General features: G+C 41.4%; 1 long non-coding RNA gene across 1 annotated transcript; it reads left to right on the forward strand.

The window, feature by feature from the left end:
* The first annotated feature begins 308 nt into the window (after nt 1-308).
* Nucleotides 309-2899, forward strand: LOC129622563 (uncharacterized). Its single transcript, XR_008700064.1, has 3 exons — nt 309-378; nt 1173-1285; nt 2595-2899. It is a non-coding gene; the product is annotated as an uncharacterized LOC129622563 (long non-coding RNA).
* Nucleotides 2900-22990: the final 20091 nt, after the last annotated feature.

Here is a 22990-nt window from a genome sequence, read left to right on the forward strand (position 1 = left end):
TTGACTTTTTTCCATCTGTTTTGCCAGGTCAGTGTTATAACTACCATTGGCTAATGGGGGTTTAGGCTTCAGAGGTGTAAAGTGTCAGCTCAAGCTTATACAACAGAAAGGTGACAAGCTCAATGCCCCGGGGCTGTCCAGCTAGAAGGACGGCCCTTCCAGGGGCTTTCCTCCAGACCTCTCAGCAAATGCTTTAAGCTCCACCCAACAACACTTCTACTCAAGGTAGGTAATCCATTCCAAATTCAATTCTCACTTTGTTACAGGTGCTAACTTCTAAATCCCTGATCAAAAACAGCTGCTAATGAAGACTCCTCAATATAATTCTCACCTCTAACACATGCTTCACTCCAAGCTCCTTGAAAAGACTGGAAATTGGTACGACCCCCCAGATAACTCTTTCTTCACTAAGATCACACTTTCTCACAGTGCTCCCTCTCTCCATTTGGGGGTAATTGTATTAGTCGTTGTGAAATTCACCATAACGGTCTACATGGAGATTGATTTTATGGAAAACATAACAATTGTGAAACCATGAAGAATAGATTTGGGCAAAGCATCCTCATGATAAGATTCCGTGTTCCCTCAATTTCTCCTCTAATTTTCTTGATGGCATGTCTAAAATGATAAGCAGGGGAACTTAGCAGCACTGGATTTGCCTCAGCTGTGGAAAAATAAGTATCTAATTATGAGATTGTCATAGATTTGTTGTTGTTGTTGTTATTGTTAAAGTTAAAAGAAATAACTGAGAAACCAAGAATACAAACTGACTAGTGAGAAACACAGATAATTAACTTTGCATACCTGGTATAACTTCCACTTTGTAATAGTGTACTCTTTTTCTATATTGTTAGATGTAACTAACCAATATTTTGTTGAGGATTTTTGCATCAAAGTTCATGGAATATATTGTTATGTTGTTCTTCTTCCTTGCAGTGTCTTTATCTGGTTTTGTTATTACTATTAAGGTTATTCTGGCTTCATACACTGAGTTAGAAAAGTGTACCCTCTGCTTCTGTTGCTAAGAGAATTAATAGAATTGAATTGTATCAAGTGCTCAATGAAACTAGGAGGGGAAATATGAGGAACTAGTTTTAAATGCCTCTTTCTCTGCATTTTGACATGGCTCTATTGATTCCTTTCAAACTCACTGATACATTGTTTTTGCTTAGATATGTCCTGCTGCTGCTAAGTCACTTCAGTCGTGTCCGACTCTGTGTGACCCCATAGACAGCAGCCCACCAGGCTCCGCCATCCCTGGGATTCTCCAGGCAAGAACACCGGAGTGGGTTGCCATTTCCTTCTCCAATGCATGAAAATGAAAAATGAAAGTGAAGTCGCTCAATCATGTCCGACTCTTAGCGACCCCATGGACTGCAGCCCACCAGGCTCCTCTGCCCATGGGATTTTCCAGGCAAGAGTACTGGACTGGGTTGCCATTGTTAAAGCCATCAAAAACATTCTTCATTTCTACTACAGCATTATTTATTTGTAGCATGTCCTCTTGAGTTTTTCTTAGAATTTCTATTTCTACGGTTACATTGCCATCTTTTCTCATTTTTTTTTATATTGAGCCCTTTGTATATTAATGATTAATGATACACTGTGTACTCCATCATATCCCAACTCTTCGTGGCCCCATGGGCTGTAGCCACGAGGCTCCTCTGTCCATAGGATTTTCCAGGCAAGAATACTAGAGTGGGTTGCCATGCCCTCCTCAGGGGATCTTCCAGACCCAGGAATCAAACCCATGTTTCTTGCATCTCCTGCATTGGCAGGCAGGCTCTTTACCACTGAGCCACCTGGGGAGCCAATATTAATGACAGCTATTTTAAATTCCCTATGGGATAATTCTAAAATTGAAGACAAATGCTGATGCTTGTCTTGTCTCTTCAGACTGCTTTTCTTTGTATTTTCACCATGACCTGCATTTTTTGTTACTGTTGTTCTAAAGTAAACACGCTACATCTAGTAATAGAAACTGAGGTAAATAGACTTTCAATGTGAGGTTTTGCTAATCTGAATTGGAGCTGGGTATGTTTTAATGTCTGCTGTATCTGTAGGTGCCAAGGCTTCAAAGTCACTAGTTTTGCAACTTTTTCAGCTAACATTCAGTTATTACGTTGGAGCCCAGCTGTTGTGGTTTTAAGGCTCCAGAGAGGGGACGTGTTCTTTGACCCTACACACTTGAAAACCTCATGATTATATTTCAGAGTTTTAGTGTGACTGAGTCCCTGGGCTGTGGTCTTCAAAGATGTTTCTTAGGTCCCTCCTCCCCTAGGTTAGCTGAAAGGGGAAATCTAGAAGGGTCTGGAATTGGTGACATGCCCCTTCCCAGATGGGAGAGTCTCTGATAAAGTTTTTCCCTGGTGAGTAGGTCTTCATTATGGAGAATCCTCTGTTTCCCTGGCCTAGAGCCAGGACTGGGCCATTCTCTGGTCCTACCCAGGAGAAACTGGCAAAGTTCCTGTAGGTAAAACCCATGAAGTGTAGGGACCCCCCACAATAGCAGCTCCCCCATAGGCTCTTACCCTCATGTTTATCCAACTGAGCCCTCAGCAGTTCATAGAAATTACTATTACGTGTTCCTACAGCTTATGGCTCCAGCAACTTCTGCTCCAGGTGGGCTGATCTTGGCTGTGATGATCTGTTCACCTGTCCCTCCAGATTTCAGACTGGCAGCTTACCCTGAAACCTCAGTTCTCCAAAGGGTCCAAGAAAAGTTATTGATTTTCAGTTTGTTCAGCTTTTATTTTATTGTGAGGATGGGAGTGATAACTTCCAAACTCTTCACATGTCAAAGTTGAAAACAGGAGATGTATCACTGTTTTATTATATCCCAGAGTTTGCCAACAAGAAAGTTTTTCAAATTAGCTTAAAAGATGTTTGTGACAATTAAAAAGAATTAAATGACAACTTGAATAGTTTTTTTTTTTAATGTCAAGGGGCATTAATGTATATTTGCAAATTATTTTTAATGGTGCTATGTTATATCCCATTTAAAGATACACATTTAGATCATTGCCTAAAAATATACTAGTGATAACACAGAAAGGAAAACCAAATCCAGAGCAAGTTATGCCATCTCTCTGCTAGATTCATGACTTTGGTCCTTAGATAGTGACAATCTGCGATGTCCCAGGAGCTGACTGTGCATTTTGTTCAACTTATTCTCATTTGATCCTTTAAGAATGCCGTGATAGGTTATTATGATTATTTCCTTTTTACAGATGTAAACTTTAAGGCAAAGATATGTAATCTGACCAAGACCCTGCAGATTATATGAGATTGAGTCAGTATTTAAATACCTATGGATTATTTTATCCTTCCAGCTGCTCTGTGAAAGTAGGACACTGTCAATCCATTTCATTTCATTTTCATTCAGTTCAGTTCAATTCAGTTAAACACTGCTATTCAACTCGAAAGTATTAGGTATTATGTGTGATCTATATTGGAAATAACAAGATGATTAAAAATTCCCTTTGACCTCAGGAGACCCCCAAGTGAAAGGGGAGACAGCCATTGTTGATATCTTTCAACATCTCACTCTGGATACAAAACTAAGGGTCACAAGCATTTATAACTGAGAGAGCAAGTGAAGTCTTGAAGGATAAACAGCAGTTCTTCCACACAGTCAGGTTAGAAGCTGGCAGGATGTCACAAACAGCGGAGAAAGAATGTCAGCAAAGACATAGAATCATAATGCATGGCATGCCAATGTTCTAGGAACTCAGGGCATTTGATAAGACAAAAAAAAGGGGGGATGGCTAAGCAGCAGTTGAAAACAAAAACCAGAAAGGGATATATCATTTACAGTTTCAAGTATCAGGCACTTGGGTTCAGGAGAGTTTGACAAAGCCTTGTTTATCTGTATCCAATCTGAGTTTTTGGAGCCTTTGTTTTGTTTCTGTGCTCAGTTTCTCAGTCACGCCTGACCCTTTGCTATGCCACCGACTGTAGCCCTCCCCCGCCCCCCCAGGCTCTTCTGTCCATGTGATTTTCCAGGCAAGAATACTGAGGTGGGTTGCCATTTCCTCCTCCAGGGGATCTTCCCAAACCAAGGATCAAACCTGTGTCTCTTGCATCACCTGCATTAGCAGGCAGATTCTTTACCTCTGCTATGTCCTCCTTATAAGAAGAGGAGAGAGGACCACCTGAAGACAGAGGCAGAGGGCTTCACTGGTGGTACAGTCGCTAAGACTCTGCCCACCATTCTTTTAAACACAGATGCAAAACTGAAGCTAAAAAAGATAAAGTGAAATTCAAGTTTACACTGTAAATTTCTAGATGGTGCCTGTGTATAAGTCCAGGACTAGACAACCATGCATCAACAGGCTTATTTAGTGGTCAGTTCTTAGTGATATTTCTTCCATTTTGTATAAAACTGTTAATGTATATTGCATTTTAATGGAATCTTTCTTATTTGAAAAACATCAAGATCACATTATAACAAAGCATGTGCATAGAGAATTTTAAAACTATTTAGTTGTAAAAATCTCCAAACTGAATCAAAAGGTCTATTACCCTCAAGAGAATTAAGACAGTTGAGTGATTAATGATCAGATATGTGTTTATGAAGATTTGAGATTTTGAAGAGAAACTCGAATAATTATCAGTATTGTTTTTGCTCCAAATTAGATTTTTACTCATGTTATTATCATAAGCACAAGTTCTGGCAGCTGCACTTGTAAAATCTTTGAGGAAAACATATTAATGGCTTCATGTTTTTCTTAGCTAATAGAACTATTACTATTCAGTCACAAACATTACTGATATATTAATAAAAAGAGATACAGTAAAACAGATGAGCAGGAACACTTGAGATGAATATCTAATGACTTCAGAATTTCATAGCTCTGCTCTCTCATTTACATTATACCCTCTGGTATGAGAATGTTGGGAAAAATTTCAGTAAGATAAAAAAGCTGGTCTCTAGTGCCAATGTTATATATGAACCCTTAATATTGTTATCTAATCATTCACTGAAAACTGAAATAGGTAGCCATCCTTACCTTCAAAATATCTCTAACTTAAGCCTCAAGCTCCAATAGTTTGGCCACCTGATGTGAAGAACTGATTTGCTGGAAAAGACCCTGATGCAGGGAAAGATTGACGGTGGGAGGAGAAGGGAATGACAGAGGATGAGATGGTTGGATGGTATGACCGACTCAATGGACATGAGTTTGAGCAAACTCCAGGAGACAATGAAGGACAGGGAAGCCTGGTGTGCTGCAGTCCATGGGATTGCAAAAAGTTAGACACGACTTAGTGACTGAACAACAATGAACAATTCTTGTTTTAAATGTATTTTTTTAGCCATAAGATTGATGCTATATTTGACATGAACTGAAGTTTGAAGATTGGAATTCTGCAGTGTCATTTTTTTTTCTTTACAACTAAAAATATTGCTGGTACTAAGGTGAGCTAAGAGTACAGCCAAGGCCTAGACGCGTACTGTCTGAGACCAGAATTCGCTCTGCCTCAGACAGGGCTTGTGTCTTTACTGAACTTCACTTTAGCTTTCTTGTCTATAAAACAGGGACAACAACAGAAACTAAATTTTGGAGCTGTGGTGAATATTACACTAAGAAAATTATTTAGTGCAGTACCTGACTTTCCTTCCAAATTCAATATATGTGACTATTGTTTCTGTTATTATTTTATTATTCAGTTAGTGATATTGAGATGAATAGGTTATGGGCAGTTTTATTGGGCTGGTTCTCAACTGGGGTTGTTCTTATACCTCAGAGGACCCTGGAGACATATTTGGTTGTCACAACTGAAATGATGGGGTGGTACTGGCAGGAGGTGGACAGAGGCCAAGGGTGCAACAGCCCCCAGGACTGCCCCCTACAGAAGAGAATTATCTAGCCCACAGCTGTCAATCATGATAAAGCTGAGGAAGGCTGCTTCATCGTAAGCTTCAGCCCAAGGCATCATCCCTAAAGAGCAAATGTCACAATTTTTAAATGCTCACTGTTGATCACAAGGAATGTGTTTCATTCCTTTTTAGTCATTGATTTCCTCCTTTAAAACAGACATTATTAAACCAGACAGCATACCATCTCCTAGAGCTTGAAAGATCAATTCAACAAACTTTGCCCTTAATCAAAGAATGTGAGTCATACAAGGAGAGCAATAATGACCAGGCATTGAGACAGGTCAGTCGTGATCACAGGGCTATTGCTCTTGACGAGAAGGACACAAAGATGGGGCTGAGAGAGAGCATGGAGCCAGGTCGTGCATGGTCCCGCTGCCTCTGAGAGTCTGCACACGTTGCTTTCTGGGCCAGGGGAAACAGATCTGAAAGATGCTGAGCAAGGATTAACCCTGAAAATATGTATTAGAAGGTTTTTCTAGTGGGAGTACATACGAAGGATGAAAAAGGAAAAATGGGAGAAGTAGAAGCTAAACACGATGAAAATGTGGAGGCTAATGATGGTGAAATGATAACCTATGATGGGGTAATGGGAAGAGAGGGAGGGTAGCCGGGCTTGCCTTAATACTTGGTGATGGAGCAGATATAGAGGAGGAGTTGTAAGAATTCTGGGTCCCCATGTGGGAGACCAAGTCTGTAGAAACAAGGGGTCTCTGTGGAAAGGAAAGAGGCTGAGGAGAAAGGGCAATGTGGTCAGTTTGGATGGACAGAGGAGTGGGCAGTGCCTGATGGTTACAGAATTCAGGAGAGGAACCACTCAAACGAAGCACAAAGAATAGAAAAAATCACCAATAGGCAAATTCAGTTACTGGGAGGGGGCAGCAGCAAATGCAATAAAAGCTTCAGTCTCATTAGGTTATGGTCTGGTCACCTTGGGTTTGATCGTGTTAGAAATTCAATGTCCTTTAGGGTTTGATAGATGAGTCTGCAAAGCTCACGTGAGAGAAGTTGGTAGGGATAGTATGAATATCTTTACTATATTCTTTTGAATCCACAGTTCACAGGCATCCTTTTTATCTCTTCCACTTAAGGTATTTCCTGCAATTATTGCTCATTAATAAGCAATAATATTATTGTTCATTGATAAGTATTTATTGCTCGTTAATAAGGAGAAGGGGAAACAGAGGATGAGAATGGTTGGATGGCATCACCAACTCAATGGCCATGAGTTTGAATAAATGCCAGGAGTTAGTGAAGGACAGGAAAGTCTGGCATGCTGCAGTCCCTGGGGTCACAAAGAGTTGAACACGACTTAGAGACCGAACAAAAACCAAAAATTGCTCATTAACTGTTTGTCGAATAAATAACTAAATGGCCTAACATAGAAAAATTACTTTCCTCAAGATTGACTTGCTCAGGCTTAAATTACATGTGTATTTGTACATATACATGTATATGTACATACACATTTGTATATATATATTTATGTACATATGTTGGCACACATACAGAGACTACTTTTCTTGAGATAATGTTCAATCCATAAGAATGTGTGCTGAGTCAGCTCTTGTCAAGTGAGATGATGTGTATCTTTAAAGTCAAAGATATAGTGAAACAGTCCTGCATATTATATTAATATATCCCTTTAGTTATGTACAGTTATACAAAATAAGGGAAAGGGAAGCATAGTTAGCCTAGAACCTCAATCAGTGCACTGAGGAATAGTTAACGTAAGGGAAGGCATGGTAACTCCTTAAGGAAGAACCAAGGCTCAGATCCCAAGGGAGAGTTCTGCACACCTCCTGGATCCCGGATATGTATTAGCCCCTCAGACAGACGCCTGCGGGCTGCGTCTTCAGGCAGGTGTCTGCTCTCCAGGAAGCCTGCACCTGTAAGTATTCTGGAGTGTACTTGGCAGAAGAAGGGTATCCCAAAGTGTCCCAAAGAGGCCCGAGAAGAATGTGCAGATTACGTTATGTGTCAAGAACATTCTAAACTGCAGTTTGGCATGTGTGCATGCTAAGTCGCTCAGTCATGCCTGACTCTTTGCCACCTCATGGGCTGGCTGCAGCCCACCAGGCTCCTCTGTCCATGGGATTCTCCAGACAAGAATACTGGAGTAGCTTACGATTTCCTTCTCCAGGGGATCATCATAACCTAGGGACCGGACCTGCATCTGCTTTGGCATAAGATAAAATAACAGCTCAGGGCCATTTAGTATTTGACCAAGAGGTTTCAAAGGCAAATGAATTTTTTGGTGTGGATACTTGGAACAACTTTTCACCTTCTGATTCAAAGGATTTCAGAATAAGAGAGCCCCCCCGCACCTTTTCCAAGCCACGCTTCACTGCTGGGAGGTGCTGGTCACTGGTTCTCGAGCTGAGACTCTGTCACTACACAGCCTCACCAGACACTGTGTTTCCCTAATTCTGAGGTTCACATTCATTCAAGGGTCCCTTCTTCTTTCTCATAAAGGAGCTATTTTAGGGGACTAGACTCTCCTGTGTGGCTGGCTGAGATGTTCCTGGAGAGGGATGCCTGGCTGGCTCCTCAATGCTTTGCTCTGTTCAGTTCAGTTCAGTTCAGTTGCTCAGTCGTGTCCGACTCTTTGCGATCCCATGGACTGCAGCACCCCAGGCCTCCCTGTCCATCACCAACTCCCGAAGTTTACTCAAACTCATGTCCATTGAGTCTGTGATGCCATCCAATCAGCTCATCCTCTGTCATCCCCTCTACTCCTGCTTTCAATCTTCTATCTTCCAGGATCAGGGTCCTTTAAAATGAATTAGTTCTTCAAATCAGGTGGCCAAAAGATTGAAGTTTCAGCTTTAGCATCAGTCTTACCAATGCATATTCAGGACTGATATCCTTTAGGATGGACTGGTTGGATCTCCTTTCAGTCCAAGGGACTCTCAAGAGTCTTCTCCAACACCAGAGTTCAAAAGCATCAATTCTTTGGCACTCAGCTTTCTTTATAGTCCAACTCTCACATCCATATGCGACTAGTGGAAAAAAAACCATAGCTTTGAACTAGATGGACCTTTGTTGGCAAAGTAATGTCTGCTTTTTAACATGCTGTCTAGGTTGGTCATAGCTTTTGTTCCAAGGAACAAGCGTCTTTTAATGTCATGGCTGCAGTCACCATCTTCAGTGATTTTGGAGCCCCCCAAAATAAAGCCTCTCACTGTTTCCATTGTTTTCCCATCTATTTGCCATGAAGTGATGGGATCGGATGACACAATCCTAGTTTTCTGAATATTGAGTTTTAAGCCAATTTTTTCATCTTTCACTTTCATCAAGAGGCTCTGTTGTTATCCCCCTATAATTAGGTAGCTCATTTGCTTACTTAACAGTCATCTTGAATTCAGGGTGTAAAGTCTGTGCAAACACCCTTGCTTCCAGGACTGGGACTTCTCTGGGCAGCTGCCTCGGGCTCCTCTTCCAATTGTCCCACCTGAGGGGAGAGCCTGGGGAGAGCCACTGAACTCATGACACCATGCCTGTGATGAGGCAAGTCCAGCAAGTGAGCCATGAGACAACATGAACCAAAAACGAAATGTCTGGTTATTTCCCAATGACGGTTTAGCGAATGTCCTGGTTGGGATGTCATGTTTGGGGCCTGGCTCCACCATTCAGCATCTATGAAACTGGGATAAGTCTCAGCGAGCCTCTGAGTCCCTGCTTCTCATCTGTGAAAGAGGATGATAATTCTTGTCCCGCCTCCTTAGAGAGTTACGAGGACCCTTAACTGGGGTTGTGCTGTGTGGACCTCAGGCCTGGCCCTTGCTGTCAGGAAAGGTGGAGTGCTCTGGAGCCAAACTCCCAGCTCTGCCTGCCCACTTAGGCTGGTTGTGGTGTCTCTCTGTGCCCCAGGTGATTCTGGGGGAACAGGGTGTTTTAAGGGCATTGTCTATGCTATGCTTTTTAAAAATAAATTGTAGTAAAATGTATTTAACCTATAATGTTGTGTTAATGTCTTCTGTACAGCAAAGTGACTCAGCTATACATTTATATATATAATTATTTTTCAAACTATTTTCCATTAGGTTTGTCACAGAATGTCAATAGCTCCCTGTACGATATAGTAGGACCTTGTGGTTTATCCATCCTAAGATATGTTACACTTTGATGTCAGTGCAGAGTAAGCTCTCAGTAAGCGAAGGACTCTGGTTGGCACCCAGGCCACATCTGAAAGCAAAGACAGGGTTGCTGTCCTCGTAGCCAGTTTGGACTTGACTTAGAGACATCGTGGCAATGGCAAAACAACGTCTGTCTTTGTGTCTCCTCCCTTGGGCCTCCGCAGTCTCTCTTCAGGCTTTCTCTCCCTGGTAGAAGGCCCTTCACTGAGACCCTGGGTCTCTGGGGAGGACATGAGAGGAAGGGAGGTGCTCACTATGCACAAATTCAGTCTTTGGTTGAAACTGGAGAAGAATGATCCCTCAGACCTCCCAGGTGGCTCAGTGGTAAAGAACCACCTGCCAGGAGATGTGGGTTTGATCCCTGGGTCGGAAAGATCCTCTGGAGAAGGAAATGGCTACCCACTCCAGTACTCCCTGGAGAATCCCATGGACAGAGGAGCCTGGTGGGCTACAGTCTGTGGGGTCGCAAAGAGATGGACACGACTAAAGTGACTTAGCACACACGCACACACTCACTCATGCACACACTCACTCATACACACACTCATGCAAACAGTCACTCAGGCACGCACTTAGGATCCTTTGGAACACCTCCATGTTATGGAGGTGAAGTTACAAAGTTAGGACTTGATTTATGACAGAAGTTACAAAGGAAATGGACACCACTGCTTTCTTGACCCACTGGACACAGTGTCTAGGTCTCATTAGCAGATGTTTATCCTGTTGAGGAACATGGCCAGGCTGTACCTTTCCAACTTTCTGTGTTTATTATTGTTATTACAAACAAGCCAAACACTCAGCTTTGGGAATTAAATCTCAGATTCCATTTGCAAAATAAAATGTTGTACTGATGTGAGGCCCTAGATTTTTCACTCTCAGTGGTTGATGCCTGATCAGTTTCCTGGCATACCTAAGGTACATATTCTACTCTGTATTTTTTGCACAGTCAGTGGCTAACAAGTGAACAGAAGGGACTCCTGGAATCATGGTTGGACACCCCCTTGCTCAGGTCATGGAAACCCTGAGACCTGGAGCTCCAGCCATGGAATTCTGCTTGCGATTTCAGTTTGATGTGTTTGTGTAACTTTGTTTGAAGGTGTGTGTGTGTGTGTGTGTGTGTAATGATTTATCTCTGTGCACACCACATCCATGGGGTTGCAAACAGTAGGACACGACTGGGCGGCTGAACGGCAACAACAGCACAGCCCTGTGTGCACCTAACCTCAAGAAGGAAAATGAATGAACTACATCTCCTGTTATCATTATCCTGCTCAAAATTAAAATTACTTCAGGTATATAAACATTTTGGTTATATCATCCTCATTGATGAGAATCTAATATTTTACATAAGTTTGAAAGTACCATGTTAAGTATTTGGTGGGAAAAGATTACAAATTTGCATTGTAAGATGTAAGATAAAAATTTATTACACACCAGCTACATATCTGTGTATATGTATCTGTTATACACATTCACATATATACATATATGCTCTAATTATAACTGTGCATATATATGTGTACACATATACATATATCCTGTAATTATAACTGTTTTCATCTTTTCTGATTGCTTTATCATAATTTATGTGTTGGGAAAAGTCACATCTATTTGAAAATATTTTAAATGCCTAACATCTATTAAGTTAATATATGCATCTGAATATATGCATCTAATATATGCATCTGAACGGGATTCGGGGCTTACGCAATTACACATGTGCACACTCCACAATTATGTTGCACACACAGAACAAGTTCTGTAAGAACCCAGTTGTATATTCACACATCATTTGTCCAAAAGTTCTGGAGAATGTTGTCTCTTGCAGAAGTGAATTTTTTGGATGATTGAACCTTGATATTTCAAGTACAAGCATTTAGTTTTAAATATCTGCCCGGGAACCCCCTGTGGTTTACTCCCTTGAGTTCTTAGGAGGGTAACACAGAGCATACTGACAAGTAGGAAGGTTTCTGTAGATTGAGTGCGGACTACAGGACAGTCACTTTACACCTTATTATGTGAGACAATCTTTGAGACTCAGTAAACTGAGTGTTCTCATTCATATTCAACTGCTGAGCAAAGCTCGATGCAGAGAACTTAAGTAACAAGGTTTAAGGCCATAAAACTTAGAGGGACAGATTTAGTATTCAAAGCAATGTCTTTCTCACTGAAAATTCTAATAATGACTTTCCAAAGCATCATCTCCCAATGAGTGAATTGTCACCCTAGGACCAGTGGTTCTCTGTGGGTTGTTACAGAACAGAGTGGCCCAAGACCTGTCCCCTGATGAGTCTCCTGCTCTGCGTATTTCTTTCAACGTGCTCTGCATTGTTTAATAAAAAAGTGAGAGTGATTAAAAAAAAAATTGCAAAGCATATTTGGTAACCAGAGGTATGTGTTAGCTTTTTCTTTTTTAAAATATATTTTGTGTCACTTTCTGTTTTCATAGCAATGAAGCTGCTGGGAAGCCTGACTTTAAAGCAAGCAGGGTTTCCTGTATTTGTGGAGCTATATTGTACTTGCTAGCCATATTGTACTGAAAAGAGATATTTAGAAGGAGATACAAATCGAGAATGACACGGCAATCTCCATAGACTGTGCTTTTAGAAACACTGAATACTGCAGGTCAGTTTGAGTTCTCCCAAAATATGTTCCCTTAGCAGCTACTTTCCAAATTGTTTCAGAGCTTCAAGGGAAATGTGTTAATAAAAACAACAGGCTTTCTCCCTCCATCTCCTATTTTAAGAGATGTGTACAAACCACTACAGATAATATGAAGGTTTTATCTATGTGTTTCTGTAACTGGTTTGGCTTTTTTTTTTTTTCTTTTTGGTAAGAGTAGAAAACAAATCTCTAGTTTCTTTGTAGCATATAATTGTAACAAAAGAGTCAAAGAAAAGAAGGGGCTTTGAGAGAGGAAAGTCATTCCTTAAAGTTTGAGGATTTAGCTGATTACGAGGAAAAACGAGCTCAGGTTCAAAGGGTTGTTAGAAAAATCTAAGAGGCCCTGACAGCAAGGCATCTGTGTTGCTTTTCATGCACAGACTTCAATGGGCAGTGTGGAATATGAAATAGGATTTAAGAGCTCACTGATAAGAAGGACACAGATCATTGCAAAACTCCCTTTAATTAAATGTGGAATTTGGATGGAGGGTGATGGGTTTGAATAGTGGAGGGATTTGCAGGCCCAGCTTGGTGATTAGAAAGCTTCATCTTTTCTCACGAGGAGAATTTTATTTTTTCGTAAAGAAACGTGTTCAATTTTCGAATAATGTATTAAAATAACTTTTAAAAGACACACATTTGGTCCTTTACATCTCTTTATTTTTACTAATTTTTTTTTTATTATCAAAATGTATTCTGACCAAAGTAAAATTTTACAAATCGGTGGGGAAAAAAAAAAAGGTCTACGCAGTTGCATGCATCTGAGTCCATATCCACATGTGTTTGTTTTCATAGCCACCTTTGCAGGGAAACCTCACACTGCTTTTCAGATCAGTCAAGATCAGGACACTGAAGTAGAAAGCAGTTCTGAGGTTCCTGTATTCTGCTTGAACCCTCTTCAGAAGCGCCACACTCCTCATCCCCTCGGCTCTGTGTTCCTGGGCCATCTCAGGGGATAGTGCGCCTAGAACATCCGTACTGACTCCACAGTTCTGTCTTTTCCAGAATGGCATATAGTATCATACAGTATGTAGCCTTTTCAGATTGGCTTCTTTCACTTAGTAATATGCATTTAAGTTTTCTATGTTTTCATGGCTCAATAGCTCATTGCTTTTAAGAATTGATTATTCAATTATCTAGGTGTTGTTTCTCAGTTGCCAAGTCAAGTCTGACTCTTTGCAACACTAAAGACTGTAGCATGCCAGTCCTTCACTATCTCCCAGAGTTTGCTCAAAATCATGTCCATTGAGTTGAAAATGCCATCCAACCATTTCACCCTCTGTAGCTTCCTGCCCTCAATCTTTCCCAGCATCAGGGTCATTTTCTTATGTTAGTATCATAACATTTTCTTATGTTAGTATCATTGATTTTGATACTAACATAAGAACCTCTTCTTCTTAGGTTCCACCTAGCTTTTTTTTTTCCTCATCAGTTAATAATTTTCTGAAAGTGTGATTCTTTCACATAAATGATTCAGGAGATAAAGTATTTATGTTCAGGAAGTAAGGAATTTACCCTCTACTGTTCTTTGTCCCTTCCAGCTGCTGATTTGTCCAGGAAGTAGAATTCCAGGGATGAATATTTACCATCTTATTGATAAGACTTAAGCATGATGTCATTTATTTGCATCTGAAAACATTGCAGTATGTTGAAACTGAGCACCTGTGATGACTCAGCAGCACTTTGAATCAAGAAGGATGCTCCAGGAGCATCTCTGAGTTCTCCTTGACTCTATGCAGGGACTTTCTGGAGCTTCCACTTGATTTTATTTGTGTAAACCAGTCAGCTGCTCTAATTAAAGAACTTTGAAGACAAATCTCAGAAAACAAATTCAATAAGAAATCAATATGGAAAAAATATTATATCTCCAACATCTTTGAAAATTCCATTTGAATTTCTTTATATTTATCTTTGTAAGTTTCAAACTCAAAAGCACTGGTAACTCAATGATGGATACCTAAATTCATTAATCTCTTGCTTTTTGAATATTTTAAACTATAGATCAGATCAGATCAGTCGCTCAGTCGTGTCCGACTCTTTGCGACCCCATGAATAGCAGCACGCCAGGCCTCCCTGTCCATCACCAACTCCCGGAGTTCACTCAGATTCACGTCTATCAAGTCAGTGATGCCATCCAGCCATCTCATCCTCTGTCATCCCCTTCTCCTCTTGCCCCCAATCCCTCCCAGCATCAGAGTCTTTTCCAATGAGTCAACTCTTCGCATGAGGTGGCCAAAGTACTGGAGTTACAGCATTAGCATCATTCCTTCCAAAGAAATCCCAGAGCTGATCTCTTTCAGAATGGACTGGTTGGATCTCCTTGCAGTCCAAGGGACTCTCAAGAGTCTTCTCCAACACCGAAGTTCAAAAGCATCAAGTCTTCAGCGCTCAGCCTTCTTCACAGTCCAACTCTCACATCCATACATGACCACTGGAAAAACCATAGCCTTGACTAGACGGACCTTTGTTGGCAAAATAATGTCTCTGCTTTTGAATATGCTATCTAGGTTGGTCATAACTTTCCTTCCAAGGAGTAAGCGTCTTTTAATTTCATGGCTGCAGTCACCATCTGCAGTGATTTTGGACCCCAGAAAAATAAAGTCTGACACTGTTTCCACTGTTTCCCCATCTATTTGCCATGATCTTTGTTTTCTGAATGTTGAGCTTTAAGCCAACTTTTTCACTCTCCACTTTCACTTTCATCAAGAGGCTTTTTAGTTCCTCTTCACTTTGTGCCGTAAGGGTGGTGTCATCTGCATATCTGAGGTTATTGATATGTCTCCCGGCAATCTTGATTCCAGCTTGTGCTTCTTCCAGTCCAGCGTTTCTCATGATGTACTCTGCATATAAGTTAAACTATAAGATATCTTTAAACTATAAGATAAACTATAAAAGTGTGTGTCCAACTCTTTGTGACTCTATGGACTGTAGCCCTCCAGGCTCCTCTGTCTTTGGGATTCTCCAGGCAAGAATACTGGAGTGGCTACCATGCCTTCCTCAAGGGGATCTTTCCAAGGCAGGGATGGAACCTGCATCTCCTGTGTCTTATGCATTGCAGGTGAATTCTTTACCCGCTGAGCCATCGGGGAAGTCCTATAAAACACATAGCAGAGTTTTAATTATGGATGGATTCTATAAGCCTGTTTCATGCGTGTCCTTCCACTAAATTTTGTGTAGTTCTAAAGGCTTGAGTACGTCAAGGCTGTATATTGTCACCCTGCTTACTTAACTTATTGCAGAGTACATCATGAGAAATGCTGGACTGGAAGAAGCACAAGCTAGAATCAAGATTGCCAGGAGAAATATCGATAACCTCAGATATGCAGATGACACCACCCTTATGGCACAAAGTGAAGAGGAACTAAAAAGCCTCTTGATGAAAGTGGAGAGTGAAAAAGTTGGCTTAAAGCTCAACATTCAGAAAACAAAGATCATGGCATCCGGTCCCATCACTTCATGGGAAATAGATGGGGAAACAGTGGAAACAGTGTCAGACTTTATTTTTCTGGGGTCCAAAATCACTGCAGATGGTGACTGCAGCCATGAAATTAAAAGACGCTTACTCCTTGGAAGGAAAGTTATGACCAACCTAGATAGCATATTCAAAAGCAGAGACATTATTTTGCCAACAAAGGTCCGTCTAGTCGAGGCTATGGTTTTTCCAGTGGTCATGTATGGATGTGAGAGTTGGACTGTGAAGAAGGCTGAGCGCTGAAGACTTGATGCTTTTGAACTTCGGTGTTGGAGAAGACTCTTGAGAGTCCCTTGGACTGCAAGGAGATCCAACCAGTCCATTCTGAAAGAGATCAGCTCTGGGATTTCTTTGGAAGGAATGATGCTAAAGCTGAAACTCCAGTACTTTGGCCACCTCATGCGAAGAGTTGACTCATTGGAAAAGACTCTGATGCTGGGAGGGATTGGGGGCAAGAGTAGAAGGGGACGACAGAGGATGAGATGGCTGGATGGCATCACTGACTCGATGAATGTTGAGTCTGAGTGAACTCCGGGAGTTGGTGATGGACAGGGAGGCCTGGCATGCTGCGATTCATGGGGCCGCAAAGAGTTGGACACGACTGAGCGACTGAACTGAATGGAACTGAAAGGCTTGTTTACTATTAAGTAGAGCTGTTGTAGTGTCTTAATTTTCCTGTTTGCATGACTACAGATAACATACTTTAATATGATACTGACATACTCAGATGCTGGAATCAGAGAAACCTTTGTTATTCTGTCATCCCTTGTTATTCTGTTTCTATTGGGAAGCCACCAAGTTATTCGATTTCTTTTTGCTTCAGTTTCCTCATCCAAAAATGGGTTTTATTTATTCTAACATGACATGATAAAAGCATGGCACTCACAGGATTATTTTAGAAATAAATGAGGTGATGCTTCTGCCACATTTTGCACATTATCTGGCAAACAATTCTGTCTTTAAAAAAATATCTCATCATTATCATCATCATCTTCTTTGAACATTCTTTAATTTTGTGGTTTAGGTGAATCAGTTTTACTATTTATTGTAACTACTTTTCAAATAAAGTTTGGAAAAGTTTGACTCAGTTTTGATTTTGGTAAAATGTTTTTGTTGAAGACAATATCAGAGGTGGAGCCAAAATTGGGCCAATGATGATTTGAATATTTTTTAGATGCTTTAAACTTGGATGATGCATGAAAGATTATTGGACTGAGCTGGGTTGTAACTGCAGTTCTTTTTGAGGTAGTCTTGCTGTCCATTTGATCTGTGGACGTTGACATAAATAAACACTGTCTATAAAACATGGTTGACAGACACAAGAAGGAACAAGAGCTTCCTTGAACAGCTTCTATTTTGATTTAATTACTTTTGTGTGAGAAAGTAAGTTTATCCTTAATAACCGATGATTCAAAATGTCATTCTCATTTTGCTATGAATTCTTTCAGTTTCTATCCATTATATGCTGTTCAACAATGAGTAAGATCATTGTACAATATTTCCATTCATTCTTAGTAATGAAAGAGCTGCTCGAATCATTTAAATATTATGGTTCTTAGAGAGAGAGCCCAAGGTTTCACATTTCTGGAATGACTAGTGGCAGAGCTGTTTAAGCAAGTTTGAAAAAGCGGAGTGTATCATTTAAATGCTGTTGGGCTGAAAAAAAGCTGTGTGTGTATGTGTGTATGCTCAGTTGTGTCTGACTCTTTGCGACCCCATGGACTGTAGCCCACCAGGCTCCTCTGTCCACGGGATTTCTCAGGCAAGTATACTGGAGTGGATTGCCATTTCTTCCTCCAGGGGATCTTCCCAACCCGGGGATTGGCCTTGTCTCTCTTGCATTTCCTGCTTTGGCAGTCAGATTCTCGAGCACTAGTGCCACCTGGGAAGCCTGAAGAAACGAGCTAATTAGGAAATAAACCCATATAGTAGTAATAGCTGGTGCAAACTAATTTATCTACTTTCTAAGTATCTTTGCAGCCATGAAATTAAAAGACGCTTACTCCTTGGAAGGAAAGTTATGACCAACCTAGATAGCATATTCAAAAGCAGAGACATTACTTTGCCAACAAAAGTCCGTCTAGTCAAGGCTATGGTTTTTCCACTGGTCATGTATGGATGTGAGAATTATACTGTGAAGAAAGCTGAGCACCAAAGAATGGATGCTTTTGAACTGTGGTGTTATAGAAGACACTTGAGAGTCCCTTGGACTGCAAGGAGATCCAACCAGTCCATTCTAAAGGAGATAAGTTCTGGGTGTTCTTTGGAGGGACTGATGCTAAAGCTGAAACTCCAGTACTTTGACCACCTCATGCGAAGAATTGACTCATTGGAAAAGACTCTGATGCTGGGAGGGATTGGGGGCAGGAGGAGAAGGGGACAACAGAGGATGAGATGGCTGGATGGCATCACTGACTCGATGGACGTGAGTCTCAGTGAACTCCGGGAGTTGGTGATGGACAGGGAGGCCTGACATGCTGCAATTCATGGGGTTGCAAAGAGTCAGACACGACTGAGCAACTGAACTGAACCGAACTGAAGTATCTTTACACACAGACAAACACACACACGTAGGTACCTTTGTTCACCTTTCCCATGTCGGTGCCACCTGGCTCCTTCTTAGGAGGAAAGAGGTATGTGAATGGTTCCACATCCCCCTATGGAGACAGGTTCCTCCACCTCAGCTGCCTTGGCATTTCCTCCATCCTTTCAGACCCGCAGGATGCCTGGGCTCCTGGGTGTATAAGGTTCATAAGAATGAAGTGAAACTGGTCTCCTTTGTGTTTCCGTGAGGTGGCACAGCTCTGTAAACATAGTGAAGGTCAGTAGCCATGCACACTATTTCACAGGGTTATTTAATGAATTGAATTCACTATTGTCTGCAACTAAATGTTGCCTTAAACTCACGGCAACGTATGGAAAACTTTGCAGATGCTCGCTTTTACCCTTTGATATGGAGCAGTGCGCCCTTCTATCCTACGGTCCTCTGATCCTGTCAATCCAGACACTGGACAGTCCAGTCACCAGTGATTTCCTGGAGGCTTCTGGGCGCACTGTGGCTTTTAGGTACTGTGCCGGGGTCCAGCCCCAGCTGATCCAGGGTATTCGAAGGAGAGACGGCATAGGCGAGGGTCAGGAAACAACTGCTTAATTAAACATTAATTAAGGATATAAAGAGTAATAGAATGAGGATAGCTCAGTAGGAAAATTCAGTGGAGAAAAGAGGCTGAGTAGCTTGGTTTATGCGGGAGACCAATAAAACTTCAAGACAAGAAGTTTGCACCACTTACGTAGGCCGCAGGCATCCTTCCGTTCTCCCGAAGGAGAGGAGACACTGAGGCCTCCCCGGTCGGATCTTAGAAGCCCAGGCATAATTAGCAAGCATGGCGGGTTCCACGCTCCAGATGGAGACTCAGCCAGAATTTGAGAGAGAGAGAGACATGGGGAGGCCAAGTTTCAGTGAACAAGGCCCGCACTTTATTTTCCAAAGTAGTTTTTATACCTTAAGTTGTGCATAGAGGATAATGGGGGAAGGGGTGGAGTCATGCAAGGACAGCAGTTCCTGGTCCTAATCGAAGCCAGGCTTTCAAACTTATCATATGCAAAAGTTCAGGTGATTGACATCATCTTCTGGCCCGGAGGCCTGTTAACATTTTAAGAAACTTATCTTTCTCTAAAGGTGATTATTCCAAAGTCAGGCACCAGCCTCCAAAAAAGCATTGGACAAAGCTGCATTTTACATTTCTATACACCCATTATATCAATCAATACACTGCCAAGGACACAGTAGGTAAGGAGTATGGAGACTTAGCAGCAAACATTGGCTCAATAAGTGAAAAAACCTTCACCAATACAATTTCTAATCAATCTTATAACTACTCAAAAGAATCTGTGTTTAGGCAGTTTAGAACATCTCCTGCCTCTCACAGTTGGGAGGCTCTGAACAATCACATGTGGCCGGAAAAACCTATTCAGGCAGGCTAGAGGATTTCCAAAGGAGTTTGTAGGTTAAACACTGTCACACCCAGGAATTATTAACTGGAGCTGTAAGCTAACTCTCTTTTCAGAGAGAGATAGTGGGGGACAGCCCCCCATAAAGTCAGAGGTGTAGGTGAAAGCACAAAGCAGAAAGTAGGCAGACTCTGGTTTTGGGGGTAGATGCTTGAGAATTTCCAGGGGGACTCCTGAGGCTCGATCCCGCCTTTGCATATGCCGAGCCTCCTTCCTCATGACCTTTGTCATGGGCGGAGTTCCTCACGCTGGCTCCCGGCAGTGATAGAATTCCTGTCGAGCTATTCCAGATCCTGAAAAATGATGCTGTGGAAAGTGCTGCACTCAATATGCAATATGCCGGCTCCCGGCAGTACTGTTCAAGTGCAATGTTTCTATTTACAAAATCCTTTTCACCCCTTGAAAATATTTTATCAATGCCAATTCTGTGGGACTGTCCATGAGAAATGTGTGTGCAAAGTGTGGCCATAAACTAACACATTTGGCTCAAGAAACACTCAGAAGCTGTGTGATGTGTATCAAAAAGATCCATCCCTTCAAAGTGATCATCTTGGGGTAAAGATTATATATGTGTATATTTCAGTTGTAATTTATCAAGATATCTTTAATTATTTCCTTTGAGTATGACCTCAGGAAATTGAGAGTCATGTTAGAATTCCAGTTACACCTCTTAGTGAATAGGGAAAAGTTACATACACTTCTTGAGCTATAGGAATTCATCCATCAAACAGGATTTCATTCTAAGGATGATGGCAGGAGTGGTACACAGTTACTTAGGTGCTAAAATAAAAGACAGAATAAAAGGAAGGAAAGATGGAAAAGGGATAGAAGAGGAAGAAAAGAATAAAAAAATCAGTTCCCTGAGACAAGTGTTTCAGGATCCCTGTGCCTTCCTTGCTGGGAGGGAAACACTTTATCTCCTGCACCAGGAGAATGAGGCATTCTTTGAGATAGGACAAGTTATCCTTCCTCTAAAATCAAATGATGCATGTTTCCTTATTTTATGAGATGTTCTAGCTGGTAGACACTGGCTTCTATAAATCCCTCTTAAAATGTTGCCATTTGCTGCCACTGGTTTCTTCACGAAGGTTAGCAGATAATAAAACAAATGGACAAGTTGCAAATGAATAGTAATGTTACAGTATGAAGATATTATTTTAATTTTTTACTCTGATTTAAAAATATATTTTGGTTGTTTATATGTTTTATATTTTCTGCTAGCAAGACTTTTTGTTTGAGTGGTGCAATGGAATGTATCCAAATGTCAACTTAAAAAGAATGCCCAACATGAGAGTTGCAAGTTAAGTTTTATTTGGGGCAAAATGAAGACTGTAGCCTGGGAGACAGCACCTCAGATAGCCCTGAGAAAATGCTCCAAAGAGACAGGGGGGAAGGTCAGTATATATGTGATTTTGATGAAGAGGAGATACATGCAATCAAGCACATATTTTTCCAGAAGGTTTCTGCTGGTCACAAGGAACAGTTATCACCATGAAGAATTTTAGTGCTTTTCTAGATATGGGGAGATACAAGAATTGCGCTCATAAAATCAGCTCCTGAAAATATCTAACTGCCTGAAGACCTGTCCTGCCAGTTTTTCCCTTGAGCACAGAACACCTCATTTCCATTGTGGACTCCTTCCAGGTGTATTGAAGGTTAGCAGCTGCAGAAGCACATGATTCAATCCTTGTAGAGGTAGATGGCAAGTACTCATGGCAAGTGCCAATTTGTAGTTCACATGAGTATCACACAATTTCACACACAAAAAAAGTCACTTCCCCTCAAACAAGGAGTTTAACTGCTGTTTAGGAATTCAGAAGCTCAGGGACATGCACATGTGAAGGGTCAGGCAGTCTTGACAATAGTCCAGGTACATGCACTGTTGGTAGAGATGGAGGAATAGATATGTTTTGTTTTTGTTTCTTCTTTTTTTTGGGGGGGGGGATGGGGTGGGTAAAAGCTAGACAGCATATTAAAAAGCAGAGACATTACTTTGCCAACAAAGGTCCATTTAGTCAAAGCTATGGTTTCTCCAGTAGTTATGTATGGATGTGAGAGTTGGACATCTGAGCGCCGAAGGAAAGCTGATTTAAAATGTATTTTTAAATTAGAGTTAAAAATTAAAAGAAAGAAAGCTGAGCACCTAAGAATTAATGCTTTGAACTGTGGTGTTGGAGAAGACTCTTGAGAGTCCCTTGGACTTCAAGGAGATCCAACCAGTCCATCTTAAAGGAGATCAGTCCTGGGTTCACTGGAAGGACTGATGTTGAAGCTGAAACTCCAATACTTTGGCCACCTGATGCAAAGAGCTGACTCATTTGAAAAGACCCTGATGTTAGGAAAGATTGAAGGTGGGAGGAGAAGGGAATGACAGAGGATGAGATGATTGGATGGCAACACAGACTCAATGGACATGAGTTTGAGTAAGCTCCAGGGGTTGGTGATGGACAGGGAGGCCTGGCATGCAGCAGTCCATGGGGTTGCAAAGAGTCGGACACGACTGAGCGACTGAACTGAATTAAACTGAACTGAAAAGTATTAGACTCACGAATATCAGAGAAAGGTATACAAGTGGACAGTAAGAGTAAATTTTTGCCCAGTAACTAGACATTGAGTACTCTTGCCTGGAAAATCCCATGGACAGAGGAGCCTGGTAGGCTGCAGTCCATGGGGTCTTGAAGAGTCGGACAGGACTGAGTGACTTCACTTTCACTTTTCACTTTCATGCATTGGAGAAGGAAATGGCAACCCACTCCAGTGTTCTTGACTGGAGAATCCCAGGGATGGGGGAGCCTGGTGGGCTGCCGTCTATAGGGTCACACAGAG

This window comes from Bubalus kerabau, chromosome 11 (assembly GCF_029407905.1).
Source record: "Bubalus kerabau isolate K-KA32 ecotype Philippines breed swamp buffalo chromosome 11, PCC_UOA_SB_1v2, whole genome shotgun sequence".
Classification (NCBI taxonomy): Eukaryota; Metazoa; Chordata; class Mammalia; order Artiodactyla; family Bovidae; genus Bubalus; species Bubalus kerabau.